At 41.8% G+C, this 12984-nt stretch overlaps 1 pseudogene; it reads right to left on the reverse strand.

Annotated features, from left to right (window-relative positions):
- Window positions 1-3737: 3737 nt before the first annotated feature.
- On the reverse strand, window positions 3738-6756 carry LOC148024309 (putative clathrin assembly protein At4g32285 pseudogene; annotated as a pseudogene).
- Between the last annotated feature and the right edge of the window lie 6228 nt (window positions 6757-12984).

A 12984-nucleotide genomic window follows, 5' to 3' on the forward strand; every position in this document is an offset into this window, starting at 1 on the left:
GATAGGTTGTCCCATGCCCAGAAACCTGTTCGCCTAGGGAAAAAGAGATATTGCCAATCACCAAAAGGGGTCACTTAATGTAGAGGAGGCTACGTTTGTAGCAAATACAAATGTTGATGTTTGTGTTTTCAACCTAGGGTTGTCACGATTGCAATTGTCTCCACTTTGTCCTCTCATTTGGTGATGATACCATGTGAGAGTGCGCAAGGGAAGATGAAACATGAACACACACACACACACAAGGGGGGAGAAATTGCAAGAAAAGAAAAAAAGAAATATGTACTAAACAAGAAACAAATGTTGAATACAAAAGGACTTATTAGTCTCTGCACGTAGCCCAAAGCATTAGTGGGGGCACTAGATGAAGCTAATGAGGAGGGCAACACCAGAGACGAAGGAAGATGACAAAGCCAGAGTGTGCACTTGCCAAGGAAAAAGAAAGATGATTTGTCAAGTGAGTGGGAAGGATATAAATAGCCAAATATCCCCAAAAGTGGCCGACCAGCAATCTAGGCCTAATGTCCGACCAACATTTAATGTTGGTAAAAATACCACGTGTGCTTGGAAAAATCTCGAAAATAGTGGACAATGTCCCGCATGTGAGATTGACTGATATATGCAGAAACTGCCCATGAGATGCACACAAAATCCTAACTAGAGGAGAGAATGATATGAACGACAACAAATTGACTACTCTAAAATAAACTACCTCCTCTATCAAAACAAGTGATAGATAGGTCAAAGCTCCTAAAGTCCTTGTTGAGGCTTACACGCAAGAGATGACAAGGCACGATAATCATGACTACTAACATGAAGCTATCACATTGTGAGGTGTTAGTATTGATGCAAATAATACAGGTTTCTCCCAAGAGGAAGTTTGTGATCTCTGATGCCATCTCTAACACCATAGTCGACACTAGTTTCTAGGAATCTTAACAAAAGGCATCGGTTGATCTTCAACGTCAACAAAGGGGTTTGTTAAGGATTGTGTACATATCTAAGGTGTAATAAATCATATTCAAAACTAGGTGAAATAGATTGGGAAACACATTAGTACCACTTACACCAACCACAATGAAGATTTTATTTGTAAGGTGAGTTAAGATTGGCGTGATTATAGTTAGTTGATCCTTGCAAAGCTAACTTGTATGTTTGTTGATTGCTTCCAACAATCACATGCATGAATTTTCAATAATCACTTGTAGAATGTAGCCTATCATGCTACTGATCCTAGCTTAAGGAGGCTGAACCCCTTTTCTTCCATTGCTTGAAGATCAACTTGATGTCTACTATCACCCTATGTTTCTTAGTCTATGTAAGAATAGCTTGTATCATGTCTTGTGCATGTCAAACTGTGTACATTTTTATTAGCAGTCATGTATGGTCAACTCCTACTTGTAGTCCTCAATCTGAGTCAAACAGTGATACTTGGAGCTCTAACATGTTTGTATGTCATTTTATGTGTCCTAGACACTTTAAATAGAGATCACATTAGTGCATTTTATTTTTGACATTGGATTTTGTCAATGGGTGGGCTAACCTAGGCACCTATATTTTCGGTTTCAACAACTAGAGTGCTAGTTCCTAGTATCTATTTGGCTATTTATAGCCTACCCTCCTCATCCCAGCCAATCATCGCTCATTTAGCTAGCCATCGTTATTCTTCCGTCTCATCCCCTTGCCTCCATCTACTATTTACACTTACACTCCAAGCTTTATGTTGGGGCTAATTGTGCAACCTTGTATTAGTCAATCTTTTGTCAAGTTGTTTCGTCATTCTATTGTGTTTCTTTCAATCTCCTTCTCTATTCACTCTGTGTCCACCTTCCTTTTCATTGCACATTCTCACAGTATCATTTGCCTTGATGGGAGCTGGAGTCAACTAAACAAAAGCATCATCAATGCAACAAGCTAGGTGACTTCCCTCTATGTTGCCTATTAGTTAGTATTATACATGCCCCCATGTGTGAACACACCTTAGGCCTATTTAATAAGGCCCTAAGCATTGTACTTTCATCAACATCTATCACATCAATCTATTTAGCTGCTTGTGTACATGCAAGAGTTCACACACACACACACACACTCTCTCTCTCTCTCTCTCTCTCTCTCTCTCTCTCTCTCTCAGATAAGCAGGGCAGCCTGTCTATAATCATAACAACTGTGTTTTCTGTGTGGACATGCCTTCCAAAACTGTGTTTTATACTGGACCTGGACAATTGTTTCTTTTGCTAGGCAACTTTTCCAAGATGCTAGCGAAACCCATCATGCTGTGTTTTCAATAGGTGGCAATCCCCACATGCTAGATGACAATTTTACTACTACTTAGGCAACCTTGATTCTTAGCTCCAAAGGCCATCCCTAGTTGCATCTTGGCTAAGGCAGCCTGTTTTCATGCTGGTTGATCAGTCCCATGTTGTCTATGAACTACATTTTTTGTCTCGACTGACTGCACTTGAGATTTTGCAAGATTCCCTCCCCGGATAATTGCATGATAGTGGTTGGGCTGAATTTGGCACCCATATTTTTGGCATGGACAGCTAGTGTGTCAGTTGTGGCATTAATTTGGCTATTTACAGCCTGCTTCCCTCACTCCACTCGATCATCTCTCATTCAGCCAGCCCTCCTATCTCATCCTCCTGCCTCCATCTAGCACTCACATTCACACTCACACTCCGAGCTACGTGTTGGTGTTTTACTAGTGCAGCCTTGTATCACTCGGTCTTTTGTCAGTTTGTTCCTTCATTGTGCATTTCTCAGTCTCCTCCTCTATTCACTCCGTGGTTCACATTCCTTTCCACTATGCTCTCTCTCAATTTCATCTTTCATTAAATCATACATTTATTGCCATAAGCAATTCAATGGGCAGAATATGGCTTACTATAAATAAATAAATGAATTCTTTTGCGTTTGGTTGTTTGAGAACCACCACAACCATATTCCACTGAATTAGAAAGAAGGCCAGCCTCTTATCAATAACATATTCAATGGGTAAAAATAATAGCATTTCCTTCAATAAAAAGGTTCTCTCACAGGAAACCACCAGCATGAACACATAACGTCAATACATGGAGAGCATTGCGTTCAATATGAAGGGCACATGAAAAAAATGGAATTTAGGACATGCAAGCCAAGATGCCAGACATGCAAAATAGGCTTTGAAACATGAACACAGTCAACCAGAAACAAAACTTCTGACTTAGCTTAATGCCCTATTGGAGTGACACCTGATGCTTGAATCAATGCCTTTCATGACAAAAATCTTAGCCCATCGACTCCCAAGCAATCTAGTTCTCTAAGCAGTTCAGATTTTTTGACAAAACAGCAAAGCATGACTAATCCCTTGTTTGGAGGCGATACTAACTCCTCTCAACAATTTGGATAAACCAAGACCATAAGATCTAGCTACATTGATCTTTCAGTACAGTCTACAACAAGACACATCAGCAACAGAGACTTTTCCACTCTGAGCTGACAATCTCCTTCACATCGAGGGATTCTCTAGCTATGCTAATCTTTCAGTACAGTCTGCTGTACTCTGAAGACACAGCAGCAACAGAGACTTCTCTGCTCTGAACTGACAATCTCCTTCACATTTAGGGATTCTTTCAATTGTTCACCAACTTCCCCAACTATTTGTGACATGAAACAGTAGTCAAGCTGACAGAGAATGCAGAAAGAATTGGGAAGAACATGGTACCAGAACTCATCTATCTACAAAGCTGAATCCAGACGTGTAAGCTGAAAATGATTCAAGCAGCTTGATAATTTGAGAATACATTGTCAGAAGAAGGAAGGATTATTTGTAATGGATTGTGATAGCCAGTATTATACAACTTCATGAGGCCATGATGCCCTTGCATGCCATCTTTATGATATCGAGACCATAACTCTTGCTCCTGCACTAGCAACTGTTGTTTCTGTTTCATGTCTTCCATCTGTACATAGGGTGGAGGCGGAATTGACAAAGAAGCTGCGAATGGATCTTCTCCCACTTGAGCTGTTGGAGCAGGTAATGCCAGTAATGACGAGGGGGGGCAGCTAACCAATATTGAGCTGCTTGCACTATCAGAAGGCACACTCACAGATAGTCTTTTCCACTCAAAAGCTTGCTCATACATATCATCCACAAGTAGGCGGTCCAGTCCTCCAGCTAGGACAATGCTACTTGGCCTTGAGAGCTCCCTTGTTGAAGAAGACAACAAGGCAAGTTCCCAACCAGCAGATGACTTGTCTTCTGCCATTCTAGAGCCAGCTGCACTCATCTTTGCCTCAAGGAGTAAAGGTTCCCACTGTTTGCTTGTTGAAGGAACTTCATCAGAGAGCAAAATTAAAGCAAGCTGATTACTCAATTCATCAGTTGCAACTCTAGGCTTCTCTAGATCTAATAGAGTCTGTTCATTTTTTAAGCATGCATCTTCCATAAAGATATTAGCTCTGTCTTGTGGCAGCACTGGCTGCCCTAGCAATGACATAGGAGAATTCAAGTGCAATAAATCTTTATCTTCTATGCCAAATTCAGTCTCTAATGGACTGGATGTACACTCTAATCCTTTGTCTGTCGGCCTGGATGTGTGCTCTTGACATTTACTAAGAGACGGATGCCCCATACAGTCCCTCAGAAAATCTTCCATAGTCTCAAGCAGATCCTCTGAAACTTTCTGGATCAGTGGGTAACGTGAAGTCATGCATATTCCTTTACTTTTACAAAATGTATAGAAAGAATCCAACTCTTCAAGCTGCTTAGATCCCCTGGTGTAAATATCAAAAGCCTTCATGCAATCAGCCTGCTCCATGTCAAAGAAGGCATCCAAGATTAGCGCCAAACCATTACGAAGATCAACATAGAGTTGGAAGCTTTCCTTAACAATCAAACAGAGGGCGTCGTGGACCAGGAGATTCATTCTAGCAGCACCAGTGGGTAGACAGGCAAGAACACGCTCTAGGAGACGCTGAATGGAAGGGATTTTTACCAAGAGCTCATGAGGCTTCATGTTCTGAATGGCCCCTGAGCTTTTCGGCACTTGATCTGATGTGTCTGTTGCTCTTTCCTCAGAATGTCTGCCAGCAGATCCATAATCCTCACAGAATGATCCATGACTTTCATACCCCGAGCTCCGAGCATTGGATGATCTGCCCTCTGACTGAGGCTTCTCCCCCATGTTGAAATCAAGAAGCTCATCAAGATACAGGGCATATATGCGAACAAAGGCAGAAAAATCCCACCCATTCACATGTGAGTCATCCCTGAAGCTGGAGAGGTTCAAGACTCTAGTGCCTCGTCTGCTTGCCAACAAAAGTTCCTCTTGGAAGGCAGGGTTTCCATCTAGGAGGAGGCGATGGATAAGCATTAGGACTTTAATAGCCACAATCCAACTGTGGGTTTTGCTGAGGCGCTTGACAAGGGCAGTGACACAGGTGTTAGCATGAAACCTGGAGAAGGAAATTAGATGCAGAATCTCAAGTACATGTTTCTCCTCAAACAGGGCTTCGTCGTGGGTGGTTGCTTTTACAACAGCCACCTCCAGATCTGGAGCTCGTGCACTTGCCACTTTGGCAAAGCTAATGGTTGTCTGATCCTTGACAGAGCCCAAGGCTCGACGCAGCTTCCGCTGCCACGGGGACATCCTCCCCTTGGAACCCTGTACACCTACACTACGAACTCTCACTTGGGTTCAAACAACATGATCAAACATCTCTCTGCCATAGCTATGTTCTGCAATGATGAAATATCCTTCTGCCATGGCCATGTTCTACTATGATGAAATATCCTTCTGCCATAGCCATCTCCTAATATCAAACCACCCTTTGGGTTCACACAACATGATCGAGCATCTCTCTGCTATAGTCATGTTCTAATATGATCAAACATCCTCCTGCCAGAGCCATCTCCTAAAATCAAAACACCTTTCTGCCATGACCATCTTCAGAAATCCTTCTCTCCGCATTGACATGAATCCCAGGTTAGCATCGGGCAATTTCCTCCCACAACAGTTCCCTCTGTAAAGAACGTGACTCGATGGAATGGAGCGTGATATACGCTCCTTCTTGAAGGGCAGCGGTTTTGTACGATCCAAGCAGCTCAAAGGATCAGAAGTATGAGAATTTGTTTAGCGATACACTATCAGGCGGCCTCCATTTCAAACAAACAGAAGAATCGAGAATGTAGATCCAAGCAAAGACGCCAATGCAGAAGCCATCTGAAACCCTAGAATTGAAAAGCGAAGGAGGCTGGCTTCCCTCCAATGAGAGTTTACCAGCATTATTCTCTATAGAAAAGGGAACTTCACTCACACATACAGTCCAACCTCGACTACAGAGGCACTGCTGCTACTACCTAAACCCTAAATTGACAAGGAAAATAAGATACACTGCTGCCGCCGCAAGAGACTACGACTGTACTGTTGGTAAGGGAAAGGAGACAAAGAGACAAAACAGAGAGGGGCGTCTTGCCTGATGGACATGATGCTGCTGCAGCTCTCTCGTCGTAAAAACCAATAGTAAATAAAACAGAGAGGCGCGATCCCAGAGGAGGCGACAAAACCGTTGTGATTTGGGACGGGAAGGAGCAGGCGTGGCGGCATCGTTCAATCAGAGCTGATGATGATGCTTGATGATTGGCACGATCGTGGTCTGTGCCCTTTCTTTTTAGGGTTTCTATGATGAGAAACAAGTGTATCTGTGCCCACTGGTTCCCCACTTCCTCGCCTCAACTGTCTGTCTGTCTGTTTCAGAATCTCAAAGCCGAGTCCCGACTGTTCCTGAATCCTGCCGATGTCATTCGGATGACGTCGCTGTCATGTCACGCCATTTTTTATGGTTAATTGCTTGAGAAAAGGAAAATGATTATTCGCCTATATCCAATCACGTGTTGCCACACAAGCACATTAAGTCTCACCAAGCTTGATAAGTGGGGTCGGCAAGCGGTGTGACACAAGCAAGGGGTTGAAGGTTCCTTCCTTCCATCCATTTGAGCCAGGGTTGTGAGCTAGGGTCGCACCACAATTGTAGTGGGGGGCCCTGCTCCCCCCGCCCCCCTAAAATCCTCAGAGAAGTTTCTAACCTTGCGGGAATTAGTCATGCAGACATTCAAGCTAAGTAGTACTTATGACCAACACTAAACAGTTGTAGTTTGGCTGGACTAGACATGTGTGTGCATTGAATAAGCCAGGCAAGTTAACTATAGTTAGTTGACTATGGTCAATTGATAGACCTATCTCTTTACACTATTGTTACTCAATTAGTGTGGATTACATAGTGTGATGGAATAATGGAAAAATGTGCTCTCTCAATTTACAACTCTATGTCTTTGTCCATTGTTATTTTGGCATGGTATCATAGCAAGAGAGCTCGGCTTTGCAATGCACAAGAGTTCAATATTGAAGAGGCTAGAATATGGAGGGTGAGTCGAATGTACAACCTATGAAAAAGATCGGCTTGCAACATTGGCAGCCATAGCTTGCACTTGAATGGTACACATTAGTGTGTTTTTTAAGCCTGCATCTATAAGAGTCTATTGAGGCTTGAAAAGAGGGTTTATTGGTTTGCATTGGAGCTTGTGGTTGAGCTCATCATGACCAGCATTCACATCAGTATGACAACGTGACCAGCAAACATCTGCACCTATATTTTTTGAATGTCAAAAGGGGCAGCACCAAGTTTAATAGGGCAAGCATCTTTAGCCCTTGTGGTTGATGGGCATATAGCCCATGTTGTGGAGCATATCTAGCACTTGTTAAGTGCTCACTGAAGAGCCATAGGCAACAGCCAAACAACATATAGGGATATGCCCAAAGCTGAAAATCTACACCCGGTTTATGTTTACACTTATCAGAAGATTCTAGCCCATTAAATGCTTGTTGACATTAGCATACCCAACATTAGTGAGATAGTTGGCAACTAACATAGCATCAATCTCATACCCAACATTAGTGAGATAGTTGGCAACTAACATAGCATCAGTCTCATACATTTGGGGCATGGTTATGAGAAGCTAAAACTTAGAACTGAAGGTATTTGATAGGCAACGTGCTAACCTGAATTTGTAATAGCTTGTGTGTGATGTCTGGAACCTATTGAAGCATGTATTGATGCTCATCAATGCTTGGATACTATCACATGGTTGTGGGATGGTCTATGGAATGCTATGAGCACTGAATGTTGAGATCTGGACTTTGTTATAATAGAGAGTTGGTTTTTTACATGGTGTGAGAAGTCTCTTTGATCAGTACTACAAGTTGTATGGACAACAATTGATTCTCATATTTCCTTGTATTGAGTCCCAAAGGTTATAGTACATGTCAAATATGTTTTGAGTCTATCATGAGCAGAGAATACCTTGATTATTGCACGGTTTTTACTACCAGTTGCTTCAAAGGTAGTCTGGTCATTTGATATTGATGTTGGGGGTAAAGACACTTGTGCCTAGCCGCCTATGTATTAGTTACATTGACAATACCCACACCATGTATTAGTTACTTGCACACATGTACACTACAGGTAGGGAGTGCCCATTACTACTGTCACTTCATTCTTTATTCTTTCAGTGACATTTGAATAAAGGGAAGGCCGGTCACAAATTATGATTGTTGGAGTTCCCACATCTTGTGTTTCTCTCTCTCTTGCTCTTGCAATACCTTAAGATCATAGTTTTAATGGTAGCCATGGCTCAACTTGGAGGGGTATGAGTGGGTACATTTCTCCTTCTTGGTAATCAAAGGCTTATTGAGGCTTGTTCCAAGCCTTCTTCTTGAAAATTAAGCATTGTTTTGGGGCCTTACTGTGGGGAGCAAGGCGACCAACAAGACTAGTAAATCAGCATGAGTTGCACCAGTTTGTTGGCCTGAATCTTTGCTCAGTTCAGTCACTCCTCCAACTTCGGTATGGTCATTGGGCACTTTGACAATCATCTCCGACACTCCTCGGCATTTGTCACTTGAGATTTGGAGCTCCCAACCTCCATTCCTTATTATTGTTATATACAGTAAACCTGCTATTATACAGGTCTGAACAAAGTTTTCTCAAACATTGAGCTTGAATATGCTTCGTTGGGATGCTTGTATGTCAGATACTTGGGGGATGATGCGGCATTGATGTGAGATGCCATTGGATTGATTTGAGCACTCATTTCCTCAATTTTACAAAGGTTTTTTACTTCTGTAATAAGCAGGGTTGAATATTATTTTGTCAGTGAAACTTCATGCATATTGCTTATTGATGCTTCACAAGCACTTTGGATGCTACACTAGAATATACCATGGATCTTAAATGCTTGGTTATGCTCTTTACATGCTCTTGGGCTGATATTGGAGCTTTGACTCTTGACATTGGTTGTCATTCACTATTATGCATGGTCATTCAATGCCACAATAAGTGCTTTGCAAGTTACTTGGGTCGAATGCTCTCGAATATATGCTACTTGGATCTTAGATGTATGGATGTAATGAATGAAGTTGAGAGGAGAGAGGAGAATGAACTGAAGAGAGAGAAAGAGAGGAAGAAGAAGAAAGACTAGAAGAGGAGAGAGAAAGACAAGAAAGAGGGGAGAAAGAAGGAGGAAGCCATGGAAGCTTGAGAAAGTGAAGAGTTAGTTTTGATAATATCTGAATACCCTAAACTGGGTCTCTTACACCCTATATACCCCAATCAGTGCGACTAGATGTCTAACCCCTAATTCTCGTGTATCCCGTTCATTACAATCCATCCCCACCTTGAAAGTTTTTGCCCTAGAAAACAAAAGATAGCTAGAGGGACTAAGGAGTGGGGTGAAAAGTACCACTCTAATCCACATTACAATGAAAAGGGGTGGGTGAAGATTATGGATAGCATGTTGTCCACTAGAGGCCTACTGAGGTAAATCTACTATAACTTTTAATTGGCTACTCCAAATGGGGCATGCCACATGTCAAAACGGGGCATATGACACATACTTTCAGTTGACGTAGGAAGCACATGGATCTAATTTAAGTAGGTACAAAACTATTCTAAGACAGTGTGCAGTCTGCAGGCAAGGGGTGGTCAAAAAAGACATAACTTACTAGTCTTCATCTCATGGGGCATCTTGGAGGTGAGAAAATTTATTCATAATAGTGGATGGGTGCCATGAGGCTTTTTCTAGGGTTAGGCTTTGCCCTTTGATGATGTATTCCTTGATGGATTGAGATCTCAAGTGTTTATCTCATTGCCCAATGATTGCCTTAGTAATGTACTGAATGATATCTTCTTTGTCTATGGGGGGAAGCTCTTCCACATAGCCCATTGAAAGGGAAGCCATTTGATGAGGTATTCCTTGATGTATCGAGATCTCAAGTGTTTATCTCACTGCCCAATGATTGCCTTAGGGATGTATTGAATGATATCTTTTTCATCTATGGGGGGAAGCTCTTCCACATAGTCCACTTAGGTGCCAATGAAGGGCTTCAACTGGCTGATATGAAACACATTGTGAATCTTGGTGGTAGGGAGAAGCTCTAATCGGTAAGCTAAGTCGCCAACTCCCTTGAGGATTCAGTAGGGGGCATAGAAATGGTGGGCCAACTTATTATTACTACCTTCTTTGAGAGTGGAGAAATGGGACTTAGGCCCTTTCAAGAGGACCAGCTCTCCCTCTTGGAATTCCAAATGCCATCTTTTCTCATCAGCATAAAGGCTTCATGTGGGTTTGTGCCTTTTGAAGATTCACTTTGCATTACTGAGGCAGGGCCTACATGTGATCCAACTTTACTTTGAGGGTTAATCTTATCATTGAACAAGACTAAAGGGAGGGGAACCTTATACCTGTAATAGTACCTCAAAAGGGAAAGCCCCAATTCTAGAATGGGTGGAGTTGTTATATATGCGAATTTAGCCAAGTGGAGCCACATATCCCAATTGTATTGTACATCATGGTAGAACTGCCGTAGGTATGAGTCAAGCCATTTATTTACCCTTTCTATCGGGCCATTTGTCTGTGGGTAGTATGTAGTGGATGGAGCAAGCTTGGTTCCCATATACATGAAAATTTCGTGCCAAAAGTTGCTCATAAACTTGGCATCCCGATCATGCACTATGACTTATGGTAATCCATGCAACTTGAATACCTATTCCATAAATTGAGTGGCCACATGAGATATAGTGTATTGGGTCATGGTGGGGATAAAGTGGATAGCCTTGGTGAGGCAATCAACTACCACATTGATACTATTCTATCATTTCTTAGTAATGGGGAGGCTAGTGAGTGATGAGGTCCATGATGATATGTGTCCATTTTCCTTTAGAAATAAGCAAGGGCTACAAGAGGCCAATGGGTCTAAGCATGTTGTCATTACTGGCATGGAACACATTTGATCACAAAATCCTTAACATCCCTCCACAAGCCTTTCTAGTGAAAGCTCTTGGCAATCCTATCGTATGTTTTGAAAACACCCGTGACCAATAGTGGGGCAAGAATGCATCTTGTTCATGATCTTCTGTGTGAAGGGAGACATGTGGGGGATGACAATCTTGCCATGGGACTAAATATGGCCATGTTTGAGCTAATATTGGGAGTTTTTAGCCATTACCTGTGGCTAAAGTCCTCATCCAACAAATAACCTTCCTAAAGTTCCTCAATCTAATCGTTATGCAACTCTAAAATGGAGGATATCCTGCATGCCCACATCCATGAGAGTGAATTAGCCACAATGTTATCTTTGCCTCGAGTATAAGAGATATCAAAATCATAGTTTTGCAAGGTTGCCACTCATCTCCTTTACTTAGGAGTCAAAGTAGACTGAGTCAAGAAGTATTGGAGGACTCTATGGTTGCTCTTTACTCTAAAATGGCTACCATATAGGTATCGGTCCCATTTCTTAATAGCATGGAGGATGGCCAACATCTCTTAGTCATAAACATTCATTTGCATCTCCTTGTCATCAGGCTTATGGATCTCAAAAGGAATCACATCATGCTCTTGCATCATATATAGTACCAATACCTCTATCCTTCGCAATACACAGAATGGTAAACTCGGAGAAATCAAGGCATATGAGGATGGGGGACTGAAGTAAGCATTTCCTTCAACTACATAAAGCTATGATCAGCATTAGCATCCCAAAACAATGATTTCTTCTTTAATCGATCAGTCAAAGGGGTTGCAATGTTGGCATAAATGCTTAATGAAGTGTCTATAAAATGAAGAGAGACCAATGAAACCATGTAATGAAGTAGTGGTGGATGGTGTGGGCCAATCCTTTACACACTCCACCTTCTTGGGATCAGCTTGTATGCCATTTTTGCTAACAATGTGTCCCAAGTACTCCATTGATGTTTGCATGAAGATACACTTACTTTCCTTAGCAAAGAGCTGATGCTCTCTCAAGATATCAAACATTCTTCAGACATGTGCCAAGTGCTCCTCTTTTGACTTTCCATAAATGAGAATGTCATAAAAGAAAATGAGCATAAACTTGAACAGGAAGGGGTGGAGGATTTTATTCATGAGGCTTTGAAATATAGTGAGGGTATTAGTCAACCTAAAAGGTATCACTAGAAAATGAAAAATCCTATGACCAGTCTTGAAAGTTTCGATCTTATCGCCCTCTCTCATATGTATTTGATGGTAGCCTAAGCATAGATCGATTTTAGTGAAAAAGCATGTCCATTTCAATGCATTCAACAAGTTATCAATCTATAGGATGGGGTGCCGGTTCTTAATTGTGATATTGTTCAAGACCCTATAGTTAATGCACACATGAAGAAAGCCATCTTTCTTCTTCACTAAAAAGACAGGAGATGTATAAGGGGGGAAAATCGGTTCAATAAAACCTATCTCAAGTAACTCCCTTAACTTGCTTTACAACTTCTTCATGTTCACACTTGAGAGTCTATAAGGTGGCTTATTCATTGGCTTGGAATGGAGCTCTAAATCAAATGAGTGGTCCACTTATAACTTAGGAAAAAGGGCTGTAGGCTTGGTTCCAAACCATAGTACATGTGTATAGCATTTAGGGATTGTTCCATAATTAA

Source organism: Lygodium microphyllum, chromosome 15 (assembly GCF_053477565.2).
Source record: "Lygodium microphyllum isolate KBCC chromosome 15, Lygodium_microphyllum_v1.1.10, whole genome shotgun sequence".
Classification (NCBI taxonomy): domain Eukaryota; kingdom Viridiplantae; phylum Streptophyta; class Polypodiopsida; order Schizaeales; family Lygodiaceae; genus Lygodium; species Lygodium microphyllum.